Below are 6,313 nucleotides of genomic sequence, written 5' to 3' on the forward strand. Positions count from 1 at the left end.
CTATTATTATAATTATATGTAATTTAGTTTGTACTTACCAGAGTTTATAACCATTGCATCAATTGTTCATTTTTAGGAAAATAATACAATCTGTGATAGGTTATCTTGCTTGTATTTACTACAGTTAAAAAACACTTAATTATTAGTAATGATGATAAGTTATTGCATAATAAAGTTTGTTGAAATAAAATGTAAACATCGTTAATACATCCTGTTTTGACCGCAATTCCAAATATAATCCTGGCACTAAGATATCGTAATTTTAATTATGATATCTTAGTAAGTATCTTTTATGTGGTTTTAAATTAAAATTGTTTGTCGATCTCACACACACATATGCTTATTTTTAATATATGTTAAAATAAACCTTATTTTATGTACTATAAGTTCAAGAAAAATAATTTGTACCGTCGACCTATTTTCTATGTGAAAATGGCAGTCAAAGTAGAACAAAAAAATAGGAGTTATTTTTGCTTTTGAAATAATATACCAATTTCTTAAGATTAAACACTATTTACATATTTCCATCGAAGAGTTTCTTTTGATAGTGATTTTAATCACTGTCAGATATCATTGATGCGGGAACAGTAGATGATGTCACAAATAAATAACACAGGTTGGTTTTCTTAAGTGGCGTCGAGCCGTTTAATGAGAAAACAAGAATCGTAACACAAATGATAATGCGCAAACCAATAATAACAATAATATTAATAAGAATCCGTCGATAGAAAAAAACAAAAGATGAACGAAATTGCGGTGGTGATTTGGTTGAGGTAACGGACGCTATATCCAACGAGATAGTTGTCACGAAGATGACTGACAGGACGTATTATTGCGGCGGGGTATTCGACGCTAGGCATTTGTTGGACTTTACACCACGACGATAACGCGTGTGTGTAACGGTCCGGTTTACAGCGAAGTGGAGGCTGAGAAGGAGCTGATACGACCGCGGGGTGTCAACGTGTGACAACGCCGTGGCTGTGTCATCATCTAAACTTGTCCCAANCGGCGATGCCGACGATTTCAACCTAAATGTATATACAACTAGTGATGTGCAAATTCCCAGGAATTTTATGATGGGAAAATTTCCGGAACATTCCTTATACCGGGAATTTATCGGGAATATTATAATTTTATTAAATTTTGTTCATATTTATTAATTTTGTTTCAATATTTAACTAAACTTATAGCTGTAAATGGTCCATGGCCTATATTTTATACACAAAAATATTATTGGAGAAAAGTGAGACATTTGTGTGATAATTAGTAGAATTATTCTAAAAATATTTGATTTGATTAGGATTTAGGTACATATAAATTTATCAATATAATGAAATTATGTACTAAAGGTTCAGTTATTGATGCAAAGAATTGACTATAAGTAATTATTTAAACTGCTTGTATATATTTACATTAAACTAAATATGAAATTTTATGTTGAAACATTAGGAATTTTAAATATTTTATAACTAATTATAATTTTTGATTCTGTTATACTTTTCACTGTTTATATTTCAAATTAACTGTATGCTATGAATCATTTTATAGGCATCATAGTCTATGATGCCTATAAAATGCTTAAACAAGTTACCAAATTTAATACGTTATTTTTTGTTCACATTTTCCAGGTTTTTCAAAAGTAATAAAAGCAAAGGATAACTTTATTAACATAAATGTTTACTTATAAATGTAAATAACAACAAGATAACTTATTTCTTTTTGTTTTAAATACTCATTAAAGAAATCATTGTCACTGTCACTAGGACACCACTCTTCATCGTCGGACGAAATTAAACCATCAATTGACATTGAATTTTCATCTGACACAATTGATATATTAAGTGTATTTTTATCCATTTCATTAGGTTCACGGGGTTCGCCTTCATAATTAACATAAGTAACTTTTTTATTCTTTTCTATATTTTGTCTCCAATAATGGGCAACAAAAGTTATTTTTGAAGCATTTGATGTTGTTAAACGGTTCCTTTTTTTGTGTGAATATTTGAGAATGTGCTAAATGAACGTTCAGTGGCTGCTAATTGTAGTAATACAAAAAAAAAAGCATTAACTGGTAAATGGGGAATTTTGTTTGACCAAGGTTGGATGTTAGGGATTTGGTCAATTCAGGAGCAACGAGGTTCTATCGGGGTTGTAGAGTCCGAGGGTTTAGAACAATAAAGACAAGTAGATATAAAAAGAATTTATTAAAGTTTCTCTATAGAGATATTACAAATGATCTAACTGGTAAGTACCTGAAATAATACACTGAGGCAACGAAGAGGCGGTGGCCATCTCACGAATACCCAGTCGAAGTGTTTATATATACAGTAGAAATCACATTAGGTTTTAAACTCTTTTAGGCAACGAAGAGGCAGTGGCCATCTCACGAATACCATGTAATGTGATTATGTATAAGGTACGAACTAGTCAGTAACAATTAATAAAGTTTGAATATAAATATGTGATCTATTGCTTTATCATTCTTTACTCAGATTATTAATTCTAAATAATTGGGTTAATATAAATTTACTTACTTCTTTTATATATCTCACGTTCAGATTTATACTTTTCCTTATTAATAAATAAATAACGTATTGACGCAAAAATAATTGTATTTGAAATCGCTATAAAATATACCGACGACAACACGGGGTCGCGGCTAGTTTGTTCAAAATAAATCAAATAGAAGAATCCTGAATTCTTTATTGAATTCAAATCTTCAAAAAGAAGAGAGAATTGAACTCTCTTAGAAAATCAGCGCCTTTTTATATTACTTTTAATTACCCCCATCATGGGTTGTTGCCGTCAGCGCTTTTAGTGATTTTCAGTTTATTATGTAAAATTTGAACATAACATGATAATTATTTTTAAGATAAGATGCATAGTATACAATAATCAATTTAACATGTATATACATATATAATAGCTATTGTACAAATGTGTATATGTTATGACAGATAAATTAATTATTTGTGTTATACAATTGGTAGTAAATATAGAGTAGTAATTTTTTATTGATAATGTAAGATGCGTAATGCAGAACATTGTGCATATTACGACATAATGTAGCAGGAACAATTAATATTTTTTTTTGCAATAATACATAAATGAGTACTTGAACAAAAACTATTCCACCATGTTAAAGGACTTATTTTCTCCACACATTTCCAAATAAAATTATTGCTCCATATATCTTGTCGAGATCTGTAATTTGCTATATCAGCTATTATTTGAGCACCATCCATTTTAAGAGAATCAGTCATATTATTTTGTATAGATATCATTTGATCAATAAACTCAATAGCTTTTAATACTTCTGAATTTGATAAATTACACCCTTGAGTTTTGGGATCCAACAAAGATGCAGCTAAGTGTAGAGGTTTAATAGTATTTAAATGTCTTTCTTTAAACTTATTCAGTATTATTTGCACTTTTTTAGTAGAAATAATCAGTGATTCTGAGATATAACTACAAAAAGTATTTTGAATTTCATAAAAAGCATCAAATACATGATTAATTATATTGCTTTCCCCTTCTAAAATTGTAATCCATTTTACAATAGAGTTAAGTAAATTAATAAGTTTATCGATTTTAGTCCAAAATACAGCATCATCTAAAATTAATTTGTTTCTGTTTATTCCTATCATAGAAGAGCCAACAACATGAACAGCTAATGTTTGTAATGATAATTTACATTCTTTCATTGAAGTTAACTAGTCTTTCGTTAAAATAAGACCAACAATTCGAATATTTTTACCTGCCGGCATTTTAAAAGTATTTTGAAAAGTAAAATAACAAATAAAATCACTGTGAAAAACGATACTACTATAATCAATTTTAATCTAAGCCCTAATATATTGCTTATCAATAATATGTTGATAAACATATCAGTGTAATCAAGATATAAATACAATAACGTTGTCTCTTTCACTAGCACTGCCATACTTTAGTAATTATAATAAATAAAATGTATTAGTTCTTATTAAAGAAATATTCCCGAGTGGTAATAGAATATTTCCGGAATATTCCTCATTCCCAGGAACGTTCCCTGGGGAATATTTCTTGTGGCACATCACTAGTCCCAACTATGCCACGTCCATACTGTGCCACGACACTACTGTGCTACCGTTGTTTTTGTTATGATAAATTTAATGTTGATTTGTATTTGAATTGAACAATGTTTTTGTTTTGAATTGTAACTGAATTTAAAATTATATTTTTAAAATTTACGACAATCGTAAAATGTTGGGCGGTAAGTCGCATAATAGGAAGGGAGTAGTCTGGTATTTGTTTTTTTTTTTTGTAATAACATTATTTATATTATTAGCATTCGTTATTTTTTAATACACCTCCTCTAAAATCAACAGTATAACTTATAAATTGTTTAACTTATAAAACAGAACTTTAAAACTAACATTTTATTAAACTACACTCCTTCTTCATTATTTTACTATTATACCTATAATATTACAATATCGCTTTCTGCTATACTTGGTATTTTTTTTTTTTTATAACTTATATTTCCGTAATAATTAGTACTCAATTATCAACAGTATACAATAACAAAAGTTACCGTTTACTGTTAAAGCGTTCTTGAGATTTCATGAATTGATATTTTCATTTTTATTCATTCAAAACTATTAAAATCTGTTGATAAAAATGATTTTTCAAATAATATTTCATTAAAAATGAAAGTGGAATTGCAATGGAATATAATTAAAATCATGACTTAAGAAAATTAGTATTTTTAGCTTCGATGCAAAGCTCAGAAGGTATTAATTTTACTATGATGTGTTTTTTTTTTTTTATGTCTGTTGCCACTTTTTCTCAGCTCTCACTGGACCGATTTCTTTCAAAAATACGTCAAAAGATCACAAATCGTATCTAGTTGAAGACATTACCCTTAAAAATTGAAAAAAATTCCCTCGTTCCCCGCAAATGGGGGAAATATCCAAAAAAATTACAAATTTAAAAATCGCTAATTTTCGAAATTTTTTCACTTTTTTTTCTTAAAACTTCCATAACTTTTTGAAAAATCAACAAATCAACATAATTTTTTTTTATACTAAAACCTTAGATATTTACCTTTCATTTGATATCATTTTTTTGAAAATCTATCACTTAACCTGCTCATTGGGGGGGATTTAAAATGGCAACTTTTTTACAAAAATTAATTTTTTCAACTTAATTTTTGAAAATGTTCCGGAAAGACTGCGTCCTTTAAACATATATCAAATTAAAGCTTATTTTATGTACTACAAAATGAAAAAAAAAAATTTGTCCCGACACTTTTTTTTCTACATTTAAACGGCTGCCGTAGTTAAAAAAACACTATTTTTGTGTTAAAATTTTCGATTTTCGATTTTAAATTTTCAACTTAAAAATGCTATAACTTTTTGAAAAATGTATATATCAGCACAAATTTTTTTTTTCTAAATACATTATAAGTACATCTTTCATTTGACATACTTTTTATTAAAATTGGACAATTTCCCCTTATATAGGGGGCGTTCAAAACTTAAAATATTGTAAAAAACATAGATCTTTTTCAACTGAACTTTTGAAAATGTTCCGGAAATACTGCGTCCTTTAAACATATATCAAATCAAAGGTTATGTTATATACTATCAAATGAAAAAAAAAAATTTGTCCCGACATCTTATCTTCTATGTGCAAATGGCTGTCGAAAATTTAAAAAAAAATGTAATGTTTGCGATAAAAATTACATTTTATCGGGATGTTTTTTGTACTTAAAACTGCCATAACTTTTTCAAAAATGAACAAATAAAAATAATATTTTTTTGTATTGAAACCTTAGATATTTCCCTTTCATTTGATATAATTTTTTTTGAAAATCTAACACTTATTCTGCTCACTGGGGGGATTTAAAATAGTAACTTTTTTACAAAAAATAACTTTTTCAACTTAATTTTTGAAAATGTTCCGGAAATACTGCGTCCTTTAAACATATATAAAATTAAAGCTTATTTTATGTACTACAAAATGAAAAAAAAAAATTTGTCCCGACGATCTATCTTCTATACGCAAATGGCTACCGTATTCAAAAATATGCTATTTTAACAAAATTTTTTTTTTTTAATTAAACACTATCTACAGATTTGCATCGAAGCGTTTTTTATGATAGTGATTTTAATCACTGTCAGATATCATCTATACTGGACCCAACTATGCCACGACCCCACTGTGCTGGGTTTTTTTATTATATTAATTTTTAAATGTGAGATAGACAGTGTGACTAGTGTTATTTTTGTGATTTTTTACGAAAAATATAATTATACTACAAATACACACG

The 6,313-nt window shown here is 27.8% G+C and overlaps 1 long non-coding RNA gene across 1 annotated transcript; it reads right to left on the reverse strand.

Annotated features, from left to right (window-relative positions):
* Positions 1-1,643: 1,643 nt before the first annotated feature.
* On the reverse strand, positions 1,644-3,521 carry LOC126902231 (uncharacterized). The gene is made up of 2 exons (XR_007703175.1): positions 3,061-3,521; positions 1,644-2,035 (listed from the first exon to the last, which is right to left on the reverse strand). It is a non-coding gene; the product is annotated as an uncharacterized LOC126902231 (long non-coding RNA).
* Between the last annotated feature and the right edge of the window lie 2,792 nt (positions 3,522-6,313).

This window comes from Daktulosphaira vitifoliae, unplaced genomic scaffold (genome assembly GCF_025091365.1).
Source record: "Daktulosphaira vitifoliae isolate Bord-2020 unplaced genomic scaffold, ASM2509136v1 Scaffold_3, whole genome shotgun sequence".
NCBI classification, from domain to species: Eukaryota; Metazoa; Arthropoda; class Insecta; order Hemiptera; family Phylloxeridae; genus Daktulosphaira; species Daktulosphaira vitifoliae.